We start from the raw sequence: 22,968 nt of genomic DNA, 5'->3' as shown, positions 1-22,968 counted from the left end.
CCTCTGATTGGCTGCGGCGCTTGTCAGTCACGCCTAGTCCCGCCCGGCTCCGGCGGCGCCGGATCACTGCTCTGATTGGCTGCGGCGGTTGTCAATCACGCTTAGTCCCGCCCGGCGCCGACGGCGCCCCCCCACGCCTCTGATTGGCTGCGGCGGTTGTCAATCACGCTTAGTCCCGCCCGGCGCCTACGGCGCCCCCCCACGCCTCTGATTGGCTGCAGCGGTTGTCAATCACGCTTAGTCCCGCCCGGCGCCGACGGCGCCCCCCCACGCCTCTGATTGGCTGCGGCGCTTGTCAATCACGCTTAGTCCCGCCCGGCGCCGGCTCCGCCCCCCCGCTCTTCTGATTGGCTGATGCGCACGTGACCCGCTCCTAGCCACGCCCCTCTCCGGCTCCGCGCCCCCCTCTCCTCTGATTGGCTGATGAGGACGTCACCCTCTCGTAGCCACGCCCCTTTCGGTCATCGCCCCCCCACTCCTCTGATTGGCTGAGGCTCCACCCGCGCAGTCGCTTTTCTTCACCGTGTGCAGTACCGAACTTTGGCCACATGATGGCAGCACCAGTCGTCTCTCGGCGCTGCACCTCCGCTTTCCCGACCCGGTTTGCCGCTGATTGCCGCCCGAAGGACACACGGTAGTACCGGACAGTGGCCCCCAGCCGCTTTCTCCCCCGTCGCCCCCCATTTCAATGCTGAATTTTCGACAGAGCGGCCCCCCCCCTCCCGTCTTCACCGACACATGACGGCAGCAGCGAGCGGCTTCCGGAGCCGCTCCGCCCCCCCCACCTCCACCACCTGCAGTACCGCCGTTCGGACGCACGGTGGCAGCACACGCTCCCTTTTTCGGTGCCGCAGGGGAAACGGGCTCCGGAGCTGCTGCTCCGCGCCCGGCTTCAGTCCTCCGTGGAATGCTCCTCGGAGCGGTGCTTTTGGTTTTGCAAACGCCGCAGGCATCACCTGCACACACAGAGCTCCTGCCCTCGCTTGGCCACCTGAAATTCAGAGGGAGCTCTGCACACGGCCTCTCCGGTGCCCGATCTCTGGATCTCTCTCTAAGAGATGGGGCTGTTCTCTGGATAAAGCACGCCGGGGTTTGCTCTGTTGAAGAGCCCTTTTCTCCCTGGATCTCCTCCTGGGCTGCAGCCATCAGCCAAAACGGAAAGCACTGCTCATCCTACCTCTTTTACCCCAGGTGCTGCTTTGCCCCCAGATCATTGAGGGAGGAGTTGTGGCTGCTGCCTGGGGTATAAAGGCGCAGTGTTGCCGGGAGAGACTCATTCAGCTCTCGGGCTTCAGCGGGTTGAGTTCTCTGTGCTGTGCTTTGTGTTTTGTAGCTTTGGAGTCTTGCGGCGTTTTGTGCTGTTGTGCTGGGATGTTTGCCGTAATGGAATCAGCTGAGTGCGGAGCATCAGGACCTCTCAAGGCTTCCCAGTGAGTGCATTAACAAGTGTCTCTGTACGGCTTTCTTTTCAGGGCTGTTATATTTATATTGTTATAATTTTATTATACTTGTCAGTCACAGCACACGGAGCGCGAGCGTCCAGCCCGGCTCCCACAGTTGGGGAGCCGCTACCGAAAGCTGGTGCTGGGCATCCCCTACACACGGAGGCACCCGGAGCGGTGCCACCAGTATGCCGAGCAAGCCTGGGTAGGGGATGGCCAGCGACAGCTTTTCCGGACAGATTTCAGCCGTCCATGCCTCAGTTTTCCTATCTATAAGCCAGGAACAACAGCAATTCTCCCCTGCTTCCCTGCGCTTCCCAGTTTGCCGGTTTTATTTATTCTCTTCTCTGTTCCTTTGAAAGGCAGCTCCCACCCGTAAGCACCAAAGAGTCCTCCTCAGCCTCGGGTCTGAGTCAGCTCCCCGGGCATGGGGCATTCTGTGCTGCAGGGAACAGAGCGTGCGGGCGACACGGGTCCTGCATGGACAGTAAGTAAAGGGCTCAAAGGAAAAGAGGGGGAAACAGAAAAGTCTAAAGCCATTTTTCAGGGTTCCAGCCCCTTCCCCAAATTGGTTGCTTCTTTTTGGCACTTCCCGCTGTTTCGAAGAGCTTTAATGATGCTGGGTTGTATGAGCCGATAGGCTCAGAGCCCCGCAGTCATGCTTTTGCTGGGCTGATGTTGTCAATTCTCCTTTGTTTTCCCTCAGCCTCGTTGCTGTTCTCGTCTGCGTGCGATCATCCAGGGTGAGACCAGGGGACATACTAGGAAGACTGCTGGGGATGCCTTCCGTCTTCTCCCTGCGTACCAGGAACTCTGTCATCTGACGGTGAGTAATACCAGTGTGCTTTTGTACACGGTATGCAGCCTGCCAAAGTGTTTTGCTTCCAAGTTACCATTGCGTATTACCCAAAAGCAACTGAGACATTTGGGGTTAGCTTTGTATATAGATACAGATGAGGCATCTGAAGCGTGTCTGTCTGTAAAAAATACCTACATTTAGATCAGACTCAAATCTCTCTGGAGAAGATGTTGTTCCTTATGGTCCTGCTGAAGTCTGTTTGGAAGAGATACCAAGCAATAGTGGCTCTGTCTAAATAACAAGTATTATTAGTTTGGGCCTGTTTTATTGGCTGGAAAGGCTTCTGAAGAAGCACACCAGCGTACTGGGAATATAATGGGAGGTGTAAAGGGCTTTGTTAACCTTTACTGGGACTTGAATGCTTGTGGTGGAAGGAAAATTTGGCAGGCATAGGTGTTAGTTTGTATAAGGGAAGCCTTAGGTTGGGTGGTGTCAGTGTCGGTTTGGGTCTTACAGGGGTCAGGTTGGATACTGCTGGTGGCCCTTTGGGAGCCATTGGTGTTAGGATGGATAGTACAGAGTGGGTGAGGTTGGAAGGGATTTCCTGCTGTTTACTCCAAGCCCTTGCTCAGCCTCTGGTGCCTTGTCCTCTCTGAACATCTCCAAGATCTCTACAAGTTCTTTGGGCAACGTGTTCTGGTGATTGGTTTGTTTGAGAGTAAACCTTTTCTCTTAATGTTTAAATGAACTTTCCTGCCCTGTGTTTCGTTTCCTGCCCATTGCCTCTGTCTGTGGTTTTGGTTGTGTTGTGACACGGGGAACAACTCCATGGGGTGCTACAAAATGTCATCAGACAGCCTGGGTGACCTTTGAAGGTACCACCTTTTCCATTGGCAGTGAGATAAGAACCTGGTTTGGGTTTTTGCCTTCCCCTACATGTGTTTGCCTTCCCCCTGATGTGTTTGGAAAATAAAGCTAGGACTGCTGGCTTTTGTGTTGCAAGGAGGGGAACAGGTAGGCAGAGGTATTTGTAGAATATAATGCATCCCATTTTTATTTTATGTAGATGAGGTGCCAACCAGCAATTAATAATGTGGGAAGTTAACCAGATTTGAAGAAACATGAAAGAGGGTTTATGAGTGAATCAGAACTGAGCAGATGACCTGCTTTGATTGAGCTCTATGCACTTGCTGGAATGTTTTTCTTTTTTTGGGGTTTTTTTTTTTTGGTCAGTTGAGGGAGTCAGTGCTGACATGCTGTAGAGAAGTCAATTGGTGAATCTGGGTGAAACTGGCTCAGTTTAATTTGTATACACAGCCCCACAAACATAGGAATTTGTAATCCCTGTGATGGATTTGAAATGAAAATCTACTGCTGTGACATGTGAGGGTGAGCGGACATTGCAATTGCCAGACAGAACACCAGACTTTAACAGTAAAATTCGCTCATCTCATGCAGAAGTGGAGCAGCAGACTGGGTATTATGGTGCAGTTCAGGGCTCAAACTCAGAGAAGCTGTGCTTCAGCTCCTGTTTTCCTAGCATTTAACCATACGAAGAACCTATGGAGAAGCTTGGTTGCAACTTGTGGTCTGCTAGGGTAGTGAAGGAAGTAGGCTGTGAGGGAGATCAGGTCTTTTAAGTTTTAGGTTGCTACTTCTTTGGGCACTTGGAGGACTAGTTTCAGTCTGTTACTGTTCTCTGCTGGTAACAAGGAGTAGCTGATGACTAAGACAGTCAAGGTAACCAGATGGTCCATTGGGCCGTTCCACCTTTCACTTGTACGTGACAGGACTGAGTGGCACAAGCAAGCAACCTATCCTGTCCTGTAAACTCCATTACTATTTATTCCCTTTTTTTCTCAACTTAAACCACATAAAAGCAGCTACTTTTCTTTCCGGGCATAGAAACAATGTTCTCCCTGTAATGAGCTGCTCCATGGTGTGTTCCTACCCATGGATATCATTAAAATAATAAACTCCAGATCATTAATTTGCTGCACACTGCTTGCTGTGTTAATGGCTGCTGCCTTTCCTTCCCGTCATCCTTGATGATACTGAGGGCAGGTGGCTGTTTCTGGGAGGAGCAGTCTGGTTTCCCATGGAGAAGCTGAATTGTTTCATCTCACTCTCCATCACTGGCAATGGCAAACAAGGCTCTTAGATAAATGCATATTGGTGCTTTTTTTCCTTCCTGTTGGAAAAGGTGGTACAGGCTATGTTTGTGTGTGTGTGTTCCAGTATCCAGGGGCTGGTTCATAGCCTGTTGAGCTGTGCTAGATAGTAAAATATGTTACCTCTTCTGAGAACTGATAAATATGCTTAAAAGTCTTCTGTGGAGGTATATGGATAAACTTGAAGTATCTCAGATATATGGTGCTAGATATGTTTGCTAAGGGTTTATATACACTTTGAATTGAGATATGAGTAGTGATCATCAGGGAAGAAATCTTTTCATTAACTTGATTAGGCCACAGATCCTTATACCCTGTCTTGACAGTTCTTGGACAACAACAGTCTTGCCTTAAATGGCATAGATCAAGGTCAGTCAGTAGAATATGAGATGTCTTATAAGTATCCTTACTCTATCCCCCAGTATCATGAATATTTAAAGAACTAATAACTATTTTCAGTGTATACGCAGGTAAGCTTTATCCAAGTAGACAGGTGCTCATTGTGAAGTACAGTTTTAGTCCCTTCTTTGTAATTCTTCTGTATATAGGTTGTGGTAATGGAGAGACAGAAGTGTTTGGCACTGCTGCCAGATTGTAACCAGACCTTACCTCTGCCTTTTTCTTCTCCTTGTAGCTCCTCCAGATGGACCTCCTTTCCAGCTGAACTCAATCACCACTGCACTGATTTCAGGCCTTGTCCACCTAGGAGTCACAAACGTTTTCTTTTTTGTATGTTCCTTAACTCTTCTGTGCAGAAAGTGGCATGACAGTTCAGTCTTGAGTGGCATCTGAAATGCAGGTTTCAGCTGAAACCGGTGATTTACTTGCACTTTTTCTGTGGGGCTGTCTTTCTTGTCCATGAAATATGATTCCATTAAAAAATGTTGACACAATGTTCCAGCTGTATCCAGCTTCTATACCAGCTGTTCTGTATTTTTATTTTGCTAGATTATGTTGTGTAGGTAAAGCAGCAGTGGTATTGGTAACATTCAGAAATGCTCATAAGTTCATACACACGTAGTAAGATAAGGATCTCGTCTATTTTGTCATGGCATTTTTCACATGTTTGCTTCTCAGAAGGACTTTGTTTTATTCTATCTTGGTTAAAAATAAAAACAAACCAAAACTTGCGACACGCTTAGAATAAGTGATTTTGTGTATTGTTCATTTGGAAGTGTTTTTAGATGTATCTTCCATTGGATTGTGATGATAACATGTGAAGGACATAATTTGGTTGCATGTCTTTAAGTCATATAGTTTAAGGCAAACTGCACTTGGTCCCAGGGAATGATGCTGCAGTTCTTGAGGTGGAAAAATCTTTTTCCAGCAAAATCGTTGTGTAAGAAGCAGTGAAAACTTTAACTAATGTTTACCATCAAGTTAATTATGCACAGATGCACAAGTGTCCCAGGCCAAGTGGAATTCTGACCTTTGGCCATCAGAATTGATGAATGGCTTTTGTGGCAAATGAGGAGTGCCAGCAGAAGGGATTCAGGGCCTTGTGTGACTCCTTGGGAGAAGGCTTGGTTTGGAAAAGAGGTCAGATGTGGACTTTGGGTTTCGTTTACCCACATCTATAATGGGGTCAAGAGTAGTTCCACATAGTTCAGTGTGTGGTTCATACTCTGTCCCATGAGGTGGGTCTTCTGTGGCCTAAGTCCAGTTTATTTAAGAACGTTTCATGTGCAGAGCAGTTCACAGCCTGAATTGGTTTAATCTGCAACATCTGGAAATAACTTTACCGAAGTCCCCTGACAGTGAAGACTAAGCCATTACAGAAGGTAAGTCCTTGTAGCCACTGAGAGCTGGCTAAACTTGCCCCTTGAGGTGGTAGAAAAACTGACAGTCCAGAAGGCATTTAGGCACAGGGGTAGAACAAATAAATTCTGTTTAAGGGCCTCTCACTCGGGCACAATCATATGATAAACCATTTAAACAGTTTCCAGTGTATGGTGCTGCGTGGCAGCCTTGGAGCCCAGACAAAGCCACCCTGAGCGCTCTGCAGTTGCTGAAGTAGGTGTGCTCTCCAGCTTCTTTGGAATTCCTGCTTCGGCTTTATAAATCCCTTGGTGATCCTTCTGAGAAAATGCCGGTGTCAGAGCAAATTATTATTACTACTGACATGATAATAAAAGGTGAAATCAGATGTTGCTTGGAAAATTGAATTCCTGCTATAAAATGATGCTGTCAGGGCTGTGCATTGCACAGTACCTGCATTTGCTCATTTAAAGTAGTATGTCATCTACTCTACAGCTGCTTTTCAGCTCCTCCCCTCTCCTCCCAGTAATTGGCAAATGATGGGATGTGGTTACATGGCCATTTACAGTACTTATTAGCATTTCATTTATAACATTATCATCCAAACCAGATTTAATTGCTGTCTGGGTGTAAACATTTCTATCTTGCAAATGGCAACTCCATTCACTTCTCTGCCACTGAGGAATACGGTATATTCTCAGAAGAGAAAACACAAATTTGTCACGGATGGCTGCATCCACTGTACCTGAAGAAGAAAGAGCTTAAAAGACGCTGTGGCTCCTTGGGAGTATAGACAAGGATAACAGCATAAATTGCATTCAAATATTTGCAAATATGGTACAGTAATTTGGCATGGCTCCTTTGGTTTTTATCTCATAGGAGGAAATGTTATAAATTTTCTGATTTAGTATCCTAAAGATCACAAAGTCTCGCTCTTAAAAGTGTTTGTGAGAGCATCCGCAGCCTTGCCACTGTACGATTGTTCCCAAAAGAGCATCTGTCTGTGCTTTGCCAAACCTGTGTTTAAATATAAGTGTTGATAGCTTGGCATTCATTTCTGTTGGAGAGTATTGCAGATGCTAAGCAGTGGTCTGGGAATTTTTCCTTGGTGTTTAGTCCCAAACTTCATTATATTTCTCCCCCTGTACTTACCTGGATGTATTTTTAGCTATCCACATTTAAATCCCCTTCAAGGGATGTATGAACCCCTTCAGGAGCTGCTGCTTTCCACAATATGGTGCTTTTTAAATTCCCACTGCATATCTCTTCAATAACAGTCTGCCCCTGCCCTCAAATATCATTGACCATTTTCTTCCGAGCCCTCTTTGGAAACCAGCTCTCTAAAACCACAGATGCTGCTGTGCTGTGCTTGTGGGTCTGGTCCAGTAGGCACTGCAGCCATCAGAAATTCTCCATTTATTTTTTGACTGGGACCATAATGAAGAATAGGGAATAAAATAGTGGTTCATAACTGACATCTCTGAAGTGTGAGCCTGCATCACAGTGCAATGATGGAGAAGTTGAAGGCTAAAGGTCTTTCACAGCCATAATCAAGAGGTCCTATGTCCAAAATACTGTAGGCAGTACATTAAGAGGGAAATTTGTGTATCTGAAATTGAAACAATAGAGACCAGTTTGTATCTGAAAAGGAACAGAAGTTGCTTTCTGAGAGGGTGTGAGAGCCCTGAATTCACAGAGTTCAGATATTCCTGCTAAATGATGAATAGTGGAGGAACTCTTTGAAGAAATGAGAACATATCCTTTGTAGATTCTCAAACCTATCAAGAGCTCACTTAGAGGAAGGTGGAGTTTGCAACACAGGCCCCTGATTTTTCTTTTCTCTTCTTCCCCCCCCCCCCCAAAATGCAAGTGGAATGCAGTGTATTAGGTGACATTTCATTCATATTTGTGCCATTTTTTACAACCAGGAGTATAGGAGTTATGCAATTAATTAAAAATCATTACTGGAATCTGGCAGACTGCACCCCAGAAAGCCATAAATCACAAACCATGTAGGCCTTAGTGAGCTAGGTAAAGAGAAACAAAGAAAAACCCCAGCACCTTATAAAACTTTTTAAGTGTGTCAATATTTTGGAAAGAATGTGTTTGAAAAGATCTGTTAAAAATATTTTCAGCAAATTTGCGATGCAAGTAATGGCTCATTTGTTACATAGGATTGTAAAAATAGCAAAAGATCACTTTTCAGTGCTCAGTTTTTTAATTTTTGAATGGGAAATTTCACCTCCAAGTTGAAAGCCATTCCAAACGTGACTGAAATGGTCCATGTTTAAAAAAACTTTCACAGCATTCATGCCTTGAGAGACTGTTTTGTGGTGTTTTGCTCTTTATTTTCCAGCAGAGCAAGTTAATGGTGAAAAGCTCTCACAGTAAAGTATAACAGAGCAGCTTCCTATTCAAAATCTTCCAGAACCCATGATGGCAGCCACGATTTTTGGGGTAGTTTTCAACAGAAGTTCCCCATATTCTTTGCGTACTTAATGAACTTCTTGCTTGTCTTCAGAAGGTTTGATTCCAGTGGGCATTCCTGGGTAAGCTGCAAAGTAATCCCAGACCATGCTGTTTTGTGCTTGGAGAAGATGAAGACACACTTTTTGGTTTCTAGGATATGTGGAGATGTTTCTCTCCTTCATTCTCTTGGCAAGAAGAGAGCACTTGCTCCCCAGGTGGAAAGGGTAATCACCTTCCTCTGTGCTTGAATCAGCAAGCAATTGGATCAGTTTCTGTGGGCCTTTTCAACACATGCTTATAAAGGGAAAGGAAGGAAATCTTCCATGTGTTTCCATGAAAAATACACTGTGTCTTCTAACCCTAACCCTAACCGTGATCCTCCCAAAGCTCTCACAATGGAGCAATCTCCACGTGACCATGGTAACATGTGAAGTAAACCACCTTTTTTTCCCCTTGGTTCCACTCCTCAAGTGAAGAGGCAGGGACCTAAGTGCACCTCCACACCTGGCATGCTTCTCTCCCTCAAATGGACACCTTTGCTTCTCCTTGGCTTCTCCTTAGCCCTCTGGAAGCTTCCTCTTGTTCTTCAAGCATTGGCCTCTTCTCCCTTTGGCTGCATTGGTCCCTCAAGGTAAGTTCCTGCTGGGAGATCAAGGACAGTTCTTCTAGGGTCTCTGACCCTTTTCTCCTGGCTGCTCCACATCTCCTAACAGGGACCCCCTTTAGTGTCAAGCCTGGTGCCTCTATACATGAGGAGTATAGCTGCCCAAGGCAAACATCTGATACACACTTCTAGACAAGGTCACGGGTAATGGAGCATGTGCAAGGCTAATGTGACCTCAGAGCACTTTAAAAGGCCGTATTCTTTCCTTCTATGCCAATGGCAGCACTATTACAGGCAATTTGGCAGGAAGTATATGGCAATTAATTGAGCAGCAATTTTAGCCATTGTAACGCTCTATTGTGAGGGTATTTATGGCAAAAGGAGTGATGTCTCTTGGGCTGCAGGTAAATGTGATTCCTGGTGCTGGAGTCAGTCTGACCAAGGAGAAGTCAATAATAACAGGGCGTTCTAGTAGAGAAATAGGCTTTGTAAGAATGAGTAACAGCATATACGTAATATTATATGTAATGCTATGCATATGTGTTGGTGTTTCTTGATTTTTTTTTTTTTAATAAGAAGCAGTCCAGTTCAAGCCTTGACAGACAGAAGCTAAGTGGTGTTGATTTCAGCTGCTAATGTTGCTAAAGGCTGCTCGGGCTGGAAATGTCTGACACTTCCGCTTCTGTGCCTTGGTCACTGCATCTGAAAGTGGCTATTCATGTGGGTGGTATGAAGAGTAATACTTCTGGGAAGGACTAAGGAAGGGAGCATCCCCTTTTGCTGTGCTGGGCAGCCCTGAACCTCAGGGCTCCTTTGGTGTCATGGGATTTGTTCAGCTGTCAGTGCTTGTGCCTCTCCAGTCAGGTTGCAAACCTGGGAAGGGGGAAACAGACGCACCACAGCAAACGATGAGCGTTATGCATTATCCTCATTTTGTTGGGAGGGCTCAGCAGTTCAAGTGCTCTGAGGGAGTAATTGAAGTGCCAAGCGCAAAGAGCTAACTTGTCATGGAACTCGGGAGAGGAATGAAAATATAAATGGGAGAAGGGAGTTCACTGTGTGAACTGTGTGGGAGAATGGCAGTGGCTGAAATTTCAGCCTGCTTGAGAAATTGCCTCTCTTCTATTACTGTCTCAGCTAGAGGTTTTGTGGGGGTGCAGCAGCTAACTTTCGAGCTTGATGAGGTTTACAGAAGCACAAAAGGGAGTTTTCCTTGTTCCTGCCATGACATCTGTGGGGAGGGATTGTGGGAGGTTTTGCTCCCATGGGACATAGGAAGTTTCCTGCTGCCTCCAGGGACATCTTTACTTCTCAGAGGTCCCTCCCTCAGCATGCAAGGGTAGAGGCTGCTCCCAGTGTAGCCTCCTAAACTCTGGGATTCATGATTTTGAGGTCAAACCCACTTTTCTCCATACCTTTCTCTGGTGATGGGAGTTCACAGGGCACTATAGTGCCTGGCACTTCACTTAACTTTCCTGCTGGTGGAATACACACAGTGGTAAGTTATTCATCTTTTGAATGTGATCTTAATCCTAAATCCTTGCTAATCCTTGTATCCATAGCACAAAACCATACAAATGACAAGATGTGTGGAGCTTCAGCTCATTAGGAAGAGGCAATTATGTAGCCAACTGCAGCACTGGGCAATGGCAAGTGAAACTCAGATGTTTAATTTGGTGTGGAAAAAAATGAGGTTCAGAACTTGTATTGCCTAGTTCCCAAATTTATAAGCATGCCAGATATATCAGGGTACTGCTAGAATGAATGACTTCTGGTTTTAGCCAGAATATACAGTCTGTGTTAGTACAGCCCTCATATTTCCAGTCCTGGGTCGTTTTCAAGTGGAAAAAGGGAGACTTTTAAGATAAGTTGTAAAAATCATAGCAGGAAGGTGAGGAAATTGTATGATCTCTTCTGGCTTTCCTAAACCAGCCAGTGCCAGATGGATCCAGGCTATGGGTATAATCTAATTTGCATACTCCTGTTTCCTTCTACAGAATTTCTCCATATCACAAAATATTTCCGTAAGGCGAATGGCTGTACAGGATTAGGTGGGTAAGATTAAGCACAGTAGAAAGGCAAAGAAAAGCTTGCTACTTTCAAAGATTTTTCATGATATCAGAAGGCTTTCCCTATCCCTTCACTTCGTATAACTGACTGATGTAGCCTATCTGGAAAATGGACATGCTTACGCTGCTATATAGAGTGGGTTTTGAGTGAGTCCTAAAACATTTTAACTTATTCATCAATTGACTATGTTGTCATTGCTACATAAAACTACTCAGCATAGAACATCTATTACTGGGGCTCCTATTGAAACATTGCCCTTGTTATGCAGCACTATTTAACTTTGTCTCTTTGAAATGAAATGCAAAATGTTTTTTTATCTTGCAGGAAAAGACAGATTTGCTCTCAGACTTGTGAAACACAGGTAGATGAATCTGGAAAGATTCGTTCAGTTCTCACCAGTAAGGCTTCATTTCTCCTTCAGCTGCACTGGAAAGTAACACAGTCTGGTGCCATACAAAGAGTGAAATGCATGCGACCTTGCCCCAGGCACTTCCCATTTTCGTGGCTTGGACAAGCACCCTTGAGGACTACATGGGAAAAGGTCGAGGTTTGGATTTTTTTCCTTTTTCCCTTTTTCTTTTTCCCTTTCCTTTCTCCCCGCCCCAAAATGTAGGTTATTAGAAACTCCCAGCTCCTCCAGTTTAGGAGCAGGGGCTTTGGGAAGCCCAGTCCTCAGGAGAGATTCCTCCACTCCCCTTCCCGTCGCGGTGCCCGGTCCGGAGCCGGCGCCGCCGCTTCCCGGAGCGGTCCCGGCCGCCGTCGCTGGGTGCCAGTGCAGCCCGCGCCTGCCTCTCCCTTGCTGTCTGCGGCTTCTTCGTACTCGCATTTTCCCTCTGCTCCTTTTCCTCTCACTTTTCTTCTCCTCCCTTCCCTCCGTGTAAGTGCCAGGACAGTGCTGCCGGCCCAGCCGTGCTGCTCCTGCCCGCCTCTGCGGTGGAGGCTGCGGGCTGTCCCGGCCGGCAGTGCCTGAGCGGGTTAAAGCGGAGGCGAGGCAGCGCAAACAGTGGGAACAGTGAAGACGCTGAGCCAGAGCTTCCTCTACCGAACTTTTTGGCAGTCTCCGACTCGGGCTCTTCGCTGTGTCTTTGACCTGGAAATCGCTGGGAGGGAAGCGGGGCTGGCAGCAAGAAGGGAAGACGCTGCTCCTGCGGACATCAGCGGAGTGGATGCTCTCTTCCACATCGGGGTGTTTTTCCCAGCCTTGCAAAGCACGGTCAGTGCTGACAGGCTATGCTCGCCGGCTGGATGCAGGAGGGAAAGATGGTTGCTCTGCAATTCGCATGAGTTGGCCCTTCCTGCAGAGCTCCTGGGACTGGAAACGGCAAAGAGTGGGGATACGGTTAAAAGGGATTGCTCAAATCACTAGAAAAAGTTTTCAAAGGAACCCGGAGCTGTTGCAATGGGAGCATGCTGCTACCCTTCCATAGAGCTGAGTGTTTATGACTGATTCAGTGCAACACTTTTCATTTCAACAGAGGGAGGAATGAGAAGCACCTCTTTCTGAAAACCATCTCCCCTTAGGTTCAGAAATCAGTTGTATGTATCAAAAAGCAAAATTAGACTGGGAAACAGTAGATCAGGATTCCTAAAACGTTTGTGAATCTGTGATGATAGTTTGTTCCTTCTATAGCACTTTTTAACCAGCAGCTTCACAGCTGCTGCTGCACTAGTGTCTTCACCTACAAGATAAAAGTAGATGAGCTACATGCAAATAAATTGCTCTTCTCAAGTAGCACAAAGAACTCATAGCAGAATAGGAAAATGAAGGCACAACCCCCAAGTTCTCCATGCCACTGGCTACAGAGGGAAATGCATAAAGATAACCCTTAGCACAGCTATATCAAGATATTTAGCCTAGATTCTAATGCTAGGTGGTCTGAAAGTTATTGCCTCTGGCTAGTGCTGTGATAACCCTGAAGCTAGGGATCATGAAGTTGCTGTTCAAAAGCACCTCAACACTCCCGGAAATATTTCTCCAACAGATCATATGTTTATTTATTTTATATATTTGTTACCAAATTGCACCATCTGAACTGAGGTAGTTCTCAGTGCAAAGTTGTGTTTCTTCTGCAGCCTGAAAGCCTGAAGCCTGCCATCACGAAAATGGCTGTAAATGTATCCTAATAATGCTAAGGAGCATAGATGGGCATCAGGAGTAGCCCAGGCTTTAAAAGGAAGCCTGTCATTAGGGCATAATTTCTCCAGGACCTGTCACAAGCACTGTGTCTTTTGAATGGTTCCTTTATAGAAAAGCAAAAACCTTATCATTATTTTGTATTCCCACAGAGCCAAAAGGAGGCAGTCCACCTCAGGCTGCCTTCAAAACCAAGGATCCTGCCATCAGCAGCAACAGTGCAGTAAGGGATGAAGGAAGACTCGAAGGAGGAAGCAGAGAGCTGTGAATGATGGACGCTAGTTGGGTGTGGATTTAAAAAACACCTGTGGGAATGCCTGTTGGTGGTACCTGTGTGACAGAAGCGGATGAAATTGGGCACGTATCTGACAGCATCAAGTCATCACCTCCATCTCATGGACATCCTGCTCTAAAGAGTGAAGGCAAGAGGTGGGAGGGGAATGGGTAAGCAGCAGAAAATGAAGTTTGGGCACAGCTCCCCAGGCTGATGATCTTTCCATGATGCCACAGGGGAGGGAGAAAACTCTTGTACACCTGGTCTGTTGGGCCTTGAGTTTCAGCCCTCTCTGGAGTAAACAAACAGAATTCAAGCACCTTGATCTGCTGGAGTACTTTAAATTTCCCTTGCATCTCAAAGTGAAAGCCTTCGTGCATAAAGCAATGTTCTCTCTACCTGTATTTTCCCCTGCAGAGCCCAAGCCTCTTTTCAGCTCTCCCTTTTCTTGCCCAGCATGTCTCCAGTGTGTCAGCACACAACATCCTTTTCCAGGAAACACCACATGCACTCTGTGTTTAAAAGCATCACGTTCTTTCCAGTTAGCATCCAAATAATGCTAATTCTAATTTCCTGCCTAATTCTATTTCCTTTGCTGGCCCTGCTGATTATGAAGACATTTGTGTGTAAATACAAGCATTCTTCTCCCTTTGTCATCCTGATTCTTTTAACGATGCTGCGATCTAGCACTCGTGACATCACAATTCATCACTGGTGACTGCATTTTAGATGCAGCAGGCACCAGACAGTGATAAAGAAGCTGTGGATGGCAATGAAAATTGATGGGGAGAGAGAGTGATGAACAGCAAAAGTGCCATTATGGTCAAGTGACAGGGTAGAAGCTGGAAGAGAAAGAGATGGGCTATTTGCAGTAATTTGGGTACCTTCAAACCACCTTGCTCTGCTGCCTCCAAACATCTCATTACTTTATTTAGTGTTGCTCTTCTTGGTAATGTGACTGCAGTTCAGGAAAACACCTTAATCTTCTATACTCTTGCTGTTCTGTTTGTGAGACGCAATTTGTATCTTCTTTTTCTCACTCCTCCCAAGAATAAAATGAAAACATCTGCAATGCAAACAAAGCAGGAGTGTGACTCCTAGGGCAAAGAGCTAAAAATTAATGCTGGCTTTTAACGGAAAAAAACAAATGCTCTTTCCTTAGTGAACAAGGTAAATGTGCAAAAAAGACCTTGTTTTTGTGCACAGAGGAGGGATACTGGCTTTGGAGAATAGGTGGATTGCTCGATGGATGTTCTGTTTTTCCCTGGGAGCAAAGCTCACAAGGGAAGACTTTCAAGTAATTACTTTAACACTAGAAGGGTGCAGGTGAATGGGTCTCTTGTGCAGTTTATAAAGAAAAAAAAGCAGTAAATGTTGTGACCCGTTTACATACATAGTGCTCTTACTTGTGGCTGCCTCTGATGATAATGCGGTTACTTGTGGAGGCAGCTGGTCTTTGTCAGGCATAATGTAATCAAAATCCAGCCACTAATGAAAATGGAAGAAAAGGGTAAGATAAAAATTTAGCGGCTTCTCATATCACTGGTGAAGTTTTGATGACTTAAAATGTCAGAAAGAGTGGATGCAACATTTAGGGAGAGTTTTTAAGAGCTTTTCCTTTTTTGTAGCTTATGTGACCTAGTGCTGCCTAGTGCTGGTAGCTGTAATAAAAATGTGAACTGTGTTCTGATTTCTTTACCCAGATTAAAATATGGAGACAAAGTGAAAATACATATGATGCTGGAAAGCAAACTAGAGAAACTTCAGAACAGGGAAAACTTCAGGGTGAAGAAATGTTATTAGATTTGGGAAATTCTGCTAGCTGAAATTCTCTTAAGCTCAAAGCCCTGGGTAATGCCACAAGAAAAGTCTCCTTTTTGCTCATTTCATGTTTTATTTGTTTTAAAAATTGCCAGAGAGGTGGGAGGTGGACAGATGCATTCTGTCAGACATAGCAGGAGTGGGTTATGAAACTTATGTGACTGCTCCTTGCCTGCTTCATCATCAAGTCAGCCAGCAAATTGAAGCCTCCTCCAACAAGTATTTAAATTAAATTGACTGCCTTTGCATTGGGGCAACCAGGAGTGTTCATATCATCAATTAATATGGCTCAGCATTGGGGAATGGCAGTTTCCAGTTGAGACAGTAATGAACAGATGGGGCTCATAGCTTATTAAATTGCTACTTCTGTGGCATCTGTGCCATGGACTAAAATGCAGGTGGGGTCATATTTTGCATAAATGTATTGCATGACCTTGGAGGAGTCTTCCAGTTTCTTTCTGCCTCAGTTTCCCTTCCTCACAAAAGCATGAACTCTTTAGTGCCTATTTTAGGAAGACAGTTCTCTTCCCAGTGGTTCAGACCTCCATTTAGAGTTGCTGACAGTAAAATTATGTTGGCTAGATGAGCTCTTTTAACAGTGCTTTCATGCTGATGTAAGTAAAACCCTAGTTTAGATGCAGCTATATGGGTAAAAAATAGTGCAGTGGTCTGCTGGTTATCTACTTAATTTTAGGTAAGTTGTGCTTTTCCCATGGAAATGAGGGAGTGGTACTGCCTGCGGAAAGTGAATGTCAAGCTTTGAAATGACCAGAAAAGACATGGATAGATGTATTCCTTGCTAAACCTGAGGCAATAGATATTGCTGAGAGGACGCATGTATTAGCTGGAGTTTGGTTCTGCAGCCGTTAAGCTGGCAGAGTGGGTGGCTGGCAGGGTGAGCTCATATGTACGCCATGTACTGTGGGAAGATAACATCTTGGGTCTCAGCTAGAAGGGTTTGCCCATGTAATCACACTTGAATGCCTCTTCTAGCAAGACTAGGCCCAAACAGATCTCTAACCGTGGCTGCAGTACATTCCCAATCTCACTTGTCTTTTAATTGCTATAATGTAATTGCTGCTGTTAATAAAATAATTGACAGGCTCTCTTTAAACAACTGTAAGACTGATAGACTAGTATCGGTTGGATGCTTCAAAGTTTGACTAACGGTAGAGAGAAGGAGACCTCCATTCAGAGCTTCACAGAGAAGGGCTGGCGCCTGGAAGAGCTGGTGGAGGGCTGACATGCAGCACCATGATACCTCAAGGACTTCTGGAAGAGCATTTGCTGAATGACTTGTCTGGCTCCTTTAGAAAGAGACACACTTTCAAACTGACTTTTTGGGCTCTGCTGGGAGTCCTCTTGCTCAAAGAAGGATTTTAACTTTCTGTTTGTGTGGCCGTTGGCCAGCAGAGCTGGAGCAGGAGAAGATGCTCAAGTGCAACTTGCCCTCCTTGAGTGAGCTGGGCTGCTGCTCCAGTGATGAGGTAGACTGCCCACAGAGATGTGCTGGCACATTAAAGAGATGTGGTTTATCCCAGGCCCCTCAACGCCTGCTGTCAGGATAGTCTGCGCTGGTTTTACCTCTTTTATCCATAAATGGAGCATCTTGAAAGGGCAGAAATTTGGGACCCATGGATTACTGAGGCCAGTGATGAGAGCAAAGATGTCAGCAGGAGCAGAGTGGAATGGTGCCGAGGGAGAAGCAAAGGTCCCTGTGCTTTAATGCCCTGCTGTCTCTGACAAGCAAATTACACCCACTCAGGAGGATTGTGAGGGGAGGGTATCCTAATCTGACATGTCTCCGAGGCTGGATACTAATGTCTCGCTTTCCAGCCTTCAGTGTGGTGTAGTTGTTCTCCTCCCCAGCAATGCCAGCTGTTGTGTGCTTCTGTAAACTGAGTTTGTAATACAAAGTGTGGCAGCATCAGCTTGTGGATAAAGTATTCTGATATTCACTAGGTTTCCCTGTCAAATGTGAAGGGGAGAACAAGATAATGACCCAGTGAGACAGTAGACTGCATGGGTATAAGCTGTAAAAGAGCTCAAGTGTTATCTGTGCATTTTGTCCCAGTTAGCTGAATTATTTTTTGGATGATCTGGCATGTTCATAGAGAACAAAATGAGTTTCTAACCAGCATCGGCATTTAGAGTAATTTTTGATTCCCTTTCAAAGCTTCATTAATATCTGCAATTACAGTCAGCTACCGTGCACTTGACCCAGTGTGTCTGTGTCACCAGGCTAAGCTGAATGAATCAAAAAGCGTTTTATGGCAGACTCTGACCCTGCTTTGGCTACAGACGCTGGGGATGAGTAGGAAAATCTTCTACCTGCACCAGGCAACCAAGACCACACAGCTATGTTGTATGTGTTCCTCTTAAAACCATTTTTGTTTGTTTATAAATGTCTCTAATACTTAAAAGTGATTATGGCATTTCTGCTGTATTTAAACCATTAAATAAAATGATGGTTTCCAGTGACGAAGACAATTAAGCACACAAAATATAATGAAACTTGATAGAGCCTCGGCTGCTGTCCTCCCTATTAGTGTGCACAGCTGCGCATGTGTGTCAGTGTTTGCAGATTAAAGAAGCAATTAATCTGAGCAGAGTGAACGTGAAACTGTTACTTAAGTGCACCAGCAGGTTGTGAGCCTCAGTCCCAACTTTTTCATTAAGGTCACAACTGAAAATTGCAACCAGCTGTGTAAGTCTGTTCTTCTCATATCCCATATTTCTAACCAAATTTAAGAGCTGATACTGGTGAATTACATCTTGGTGTCATAAATTCACATTGCCAGCAATTTATGCACCTAGTTTTAACTGACACAGTGATTCATATCTGCTGCGATTAAGAGCTGAATGGCTTTAAAGATCTTGATATAGTTTCCAAGTAGTTAGATTACTAAAACAACAAAATGTCAAGGAGTAACATTTAATGTTTTTGCTCACAAACATGCCTCGTGTGTTTGGGCAACCTCATGAAGGCTCTCAGGTGTTTGGCACAAACTATGTTAATAGCAGCAGCAGTTGGTGCTTGTTACACTTTATTGGGGCTACAAGATTTGTAGGGGTTGTTTGTAGGAGTTGTGCTTCCTGTCTTGCAAGCAGGGGCTGCAAGGTCCTTTGAGCACCCTTGTGCTCTGTGTGAGGTGAGGAGGAAGTGGGAAAGGGAGCTGGCTGTTTAATTTCATTCTGAATGTCATATGTTAAAGATGGTGCTATCGATGATCTGCTGAATGTACTGACACCGAGACAGAACGGAGAAGGGTGGTTTATAAAACACCCAATACCCATTTTAGTCTGCTTTTCAATTTTCATTTCTCAGAAACACAAATTGCAGCTGTTCCTTAAGGTGCTTGATCTATCCTCTCAAGAAGCCAATTTCTTTTTTAATTTCCTCTGATGAGACTCAGAAGATGGTGGATAAAATATGAGGTAAGCTCTTTATTTATTTTTGAGGCACCTTTCTGTATGAAGCACATCATGGTTTGCTTCTTTACTGCAAAGGAAAGTGCTCATCAAAGCATTCTTGATGGAAGCATTGTCACTGAGGAGTGTAAAGCAAAGCAGGCCTCTTCTCTAGCTGGGGTAAAGAAAATACAATCAGTAAAATGGGTAATTGAAGCAGGTGCAAAACTTGAAATTAACTGAAACAATTTGAAAGGGAAATAGTAAGAAGGCATGAGCTACAAATTAGTTCTTTACCCTCCCTCCTTGGTGTTTTACTAATGCTTTGTTTGCCCATCTCTGTCACCATCAGTTTCTGCAGGGTGCATTTGGGGGGATTTAGTTGTTTTTTTTCCTTTGTGTGTTAAGCAGCTGGACTTGCTTTGTAATTCCTGCTTAGTGACCTCTCCTGATTCCTGACTTTGTGTTCTCTGCTGATCAGACCCATTGGTGATTAGATGCTTAGCAGAGGTGACTGCACAACTTCTGATACCTTGCATCCCTGCTGCCTGGATTTCAAAGAGGTAATCATTCCCAGGGACCTGCCACTAACCTTTTGCTCAAACTTTTCTCAGTCACCTTTTACTGTTCCTTTTTTTAGAGAGCTTGAAGTACCTGGATTCTCGTACTAGGGCAAAAAGGACACAAGCACTGAAATCCAAATGATTTTACCATTCTTTCAGAGTACTTTCACCTGAAATGATACCAGACAGTATGTCTGTATCATATCTTTAATGCCTTTTGGAATGAAATCTTCAACTCCTATTCAGAGATCCCTTTTTTGTTCACTCAAAAACAAGGAGACAGTCAATAAGATAGAAAGGTATTTTGGTTCAATATCTGTCCTTTTTAACTCAGTACTGGCAGCAGTGAGTGGAGTGAGCCTCATTGCCAGACAATGTGACTTGTTCTGAAACTTTAGCAGGATTTTGAAAGGACTCGGGTGCAGACAATGGAGATCTTCACAATGTTAGCTGTGAACAACTAAAACATGAAGCTGAGCAGATCTGAGCCCTCAGCCAACCTCTGACTTGGAGATCAGAGGAAACTTTTATTTCTGGGGCTTACTATATAGTTTCTTCAAAATGTCAAATCAAACTGTCTGATACTGACCATGAATGCTGTTCTGCTGTTTGGAGTCAGTCTAGCTATCTTTGCCATCTGAATTATAGATAACATCCAGCACCATAAAGACAGAGAAAATATTTTTACATGTTTTCACATTTTATTTGAATTCTTATGAGCAATAACAAAGCGGCTAAGAATAAGGAAACATTAGTCCTATTTAGATTATTTAAATGGCCCAGCTTTCTCTTGAGAGATAAAATTGTGCATCAAAAATCCTAAAGGCTACATTAAATCAATTGCAGACACAGAGAAAATTGACTTTTAATAGTATGAAAACAAATCATCCTATAACTCCTCCCAAAGCCCCTTGATATCTCTTTGATGAATCCATCTGAGAGAAGAGCTAGAAATTTATTTCCAAAAGCATAATGTGCATTCTTGTTGGTTTTGGTTTTGGTTTTTTTTTTCTCCTCATTTTGCTTCAATAACTGATACATTTGAAATGTTTCCTTTGGGTTTCACAGTGAAGAGATGAAGTAATGATGCTGCATATCTGGAGTTTTTTAAATGTCTTGGAGAAAACCAGCTTCTGGTTTATCTCAAATGCACTCACAACATCAGTAACAATGGCCTTCCGGATGAGAAAAACCTATGTGGAATATGTTAAACAGTAAGCAAAGCTTGGGTGCTGAGCCTTATGAAAGGTGTAAGAAAAGGAAATTCTGCTGTTTTGGTGACAGTATGTATGTTTACAGCCTTAAATCTAAGGCTGTCTACAATATTTTTAATGAGTTTAGCCTCTTCTCCCTGTCCTCCATCTTCAAAATGCTTCACAAATTGTTGTATTTGTGCCTTCATTATTTGTAATTGTTCTGGGAATCATTTGTCTAAAAAAGCTGCAGATGTATTTGCTATAAATCAAACACATTGGGGTTTTCTTCCCTGTTCAGTCACCTGAATTATGTGGTGCTCTTCCTCTTTAGCTGGTTGAAAAACTTCATGAATTGATGACTAACTAGCTCTAAGCTTCAGATAAATTCTCATGTTTGAAGTAAAAATGTGCATAGATCAGAAGTGCAAGTATGGGGAAGCTGTACAAGTGCAGTATCCTTTGTGTCTCCTGAGTAAGATGGAAGTAGACTAATGCATTTATATAAATATGATTTTATGTTGAGACTCCTTTACTTACATTGAGAGCTTTTTGCAACAAGAAAACTTTTCTGGTTTCTAATAGTTTAATAGATGTGTATGTAGAGAATTCTGTGCAGTATGCTGTGGTAGATAACTGAATGCCTATTTATTAATCATGTACCTTCTTAGGCATGTTCTCTTGATTTGTTCTCTTTTTTAAACAAAGGGAAGAAGGGAAGGAAGGGAGGTTTTCCCTACTCTAGAAATCCTCAGAAACTCAGAATGGAGGAAGCTCAGATTGTGTTGCTCAGATCTCAGCAGAGCAATGCTATTGCCCTGCCTCACAGGAAGCTGAAGGATGGAGTGGCTATCCCATGGCATCATATGCCTTACCAAACCTCAGGCTAGCTTGTTCTCATAGGCTTATCTGTATCCTGGGTCAGACTGGGGCAATGTCTTGGAAGTGGGTTAGTCAAGCTAGTATAAAATTATGCACAGCCTTGGAAGAAAAATTGCCATGAAATCTCTCTTGGCATTATCAGTCCTTGGTGAAAAAATCAAATGGATTGTGTTGAAGTTTAATAATGGGCAAGAAGGGTCAATAATCTTACCTGATTCAGATACCTCAGAGGTATATGCATCCACCTCTGTAAATCAGACAGTGTTTTGCCTGGGAATCCTCTGTTAGTTACCCTCCTCTTACAGGGTTTCAAGGAAGCTTGTGGTAGAGTGTTTGTGCCCACTGAAGTATCTCCTGGCTGGCAAAGTAGCACTCACAGAGCTTCTGTGAAGTCAGCTTCAGTTAAGAGGAAGGTGAACTCAATGGACTGTGCTATAGTCTAGTGATCTAAGTGCCTAAACTCCCTGTTTATCTGTGCAACACTGTGTGTATCTTTTAGCAAGTTGTTCAACCTCCCCACTTGCAGATTGGGTTTCTTAATGCTTATGTTCTTGGCAGAAATGTTGTGAAGAAGAGGTTCACCTAAAACCAAGCAAAGCCTTTGAGACAGTGTGTGTGTGGAGCGGGCAGCCAAGGAACAGCAGGTAGATATGAGAAAATAAGGCTTTTAATTCTCAGTTGTTCTGTAATCATGGGAAGGTTTGTCTGTATAATGAGAATAAGTTTTGCATTTTGTGACCTGGGGGCCATTCTTCACATCAGGTGTCTCGACAGAAAAGGTGAAACAATATCTTTGGTTTTGGGGAAAGCCATGTAATGTTTTCCTTCTTTCTACACACATACAGTGTGCCATATTTTGCTTACTTATAGAAGAACCTTCAACATCTCATTGGTGCAAGGGAATGGTGGTCTCAGGATACAGCAGGCTGTTGTAGCTAGTGGTGTTGTAAGCGCTGAAATGGCTAACCAGGTGGTAGTTTCTAAGGAGTACAGGAGGATGGAGGCTCTGGTCCTAAGGCATTGGTAACCTGGAGCACACACAGCTGGGGCCACAGGACACCATGGCAGCTGTACATCCTCCTCCATCACACTGTTCCATAACCTGGACAGTGGGGACATCTTGTTTGTTTGACAGGTATCCTCAGAGAAGGAGAAAGCCGTGTACACCTGTATGGAGCAACCACAAATTTTGGTGCAAGAGTGGAGCAGAAATTCGTGCCCACACCTCTGAAACCATAGAGAGGTACTCTGACTGCTGTGTCTCACTGGTTTGTATTCTCTAAGTATGTAGCATACAGATGAAGAGGCAGGAGAACAGAAAGTAAATACATTGAGGTGTTTCTCAGGGCATTTGAAGACCTGTGAAAGGACTTGGAA

The 22,968-nt window shown here is 44.3% G+C and overlaps 1 long non-coding RNA gene across 3 annotated transcripts; it reads left to right on the top strand.

Annotated features, from left to right (window-relative positions):
• The first annotated feature begins 485 nt into the window (after positions 1-485).
• LOC117438494 (uncharacterized) lies at positions 486-5,542 on the top strand. Of its 3 annotated transcripts, none has more exons than XR_004550816.1 (5): positions 486-634; positions 1,334-1,430; positions 1,805-1,929; positions 2,149-2,268; positions 5,047-5,542. It is a non-coding gene; the product is annotated as an uncharacterized lncRNA (long non-coding RNA). The 3 variants fall into 3 exon arrangements; XR_004550817.1 differs by lacking the exon at positions 486-634 and adding an exon at positions 722-1,191; XR_004550815.1 differs by lacking the exon at positions 486-634 and having other exon boundaries at positions 1,256-1,430.
• The last annotated feature ends 17,426 nt before the right edge of the window (positions 5,543-22,968 follow it).

The sequence above is a fragment of the Melopsittacus undulatus genome, unplaced genomic scaffold (genome assembly GCF_012275295.1).
Source record: "Melopsittacus undulatus isolate bMelUnd1 unplaced genomic scaffold, bMelUnd1.mat.Z mat_scaffold_389_arrow_ctg1, whole genome shotgun sequence".
In the NCBI taxonomy this organism is placed as follows: domain Eukaryota; kingdom Metazoa; phylum Chordata; class Aves; order Psittaciformes; family Psittaculidae; genus Melopsittacus; species Melopsittacus undulatus.
Note: the sequence above shows the minus strand (reverse complement) of the source record. Positions and strands in the feature narration are given on the sequence as shown.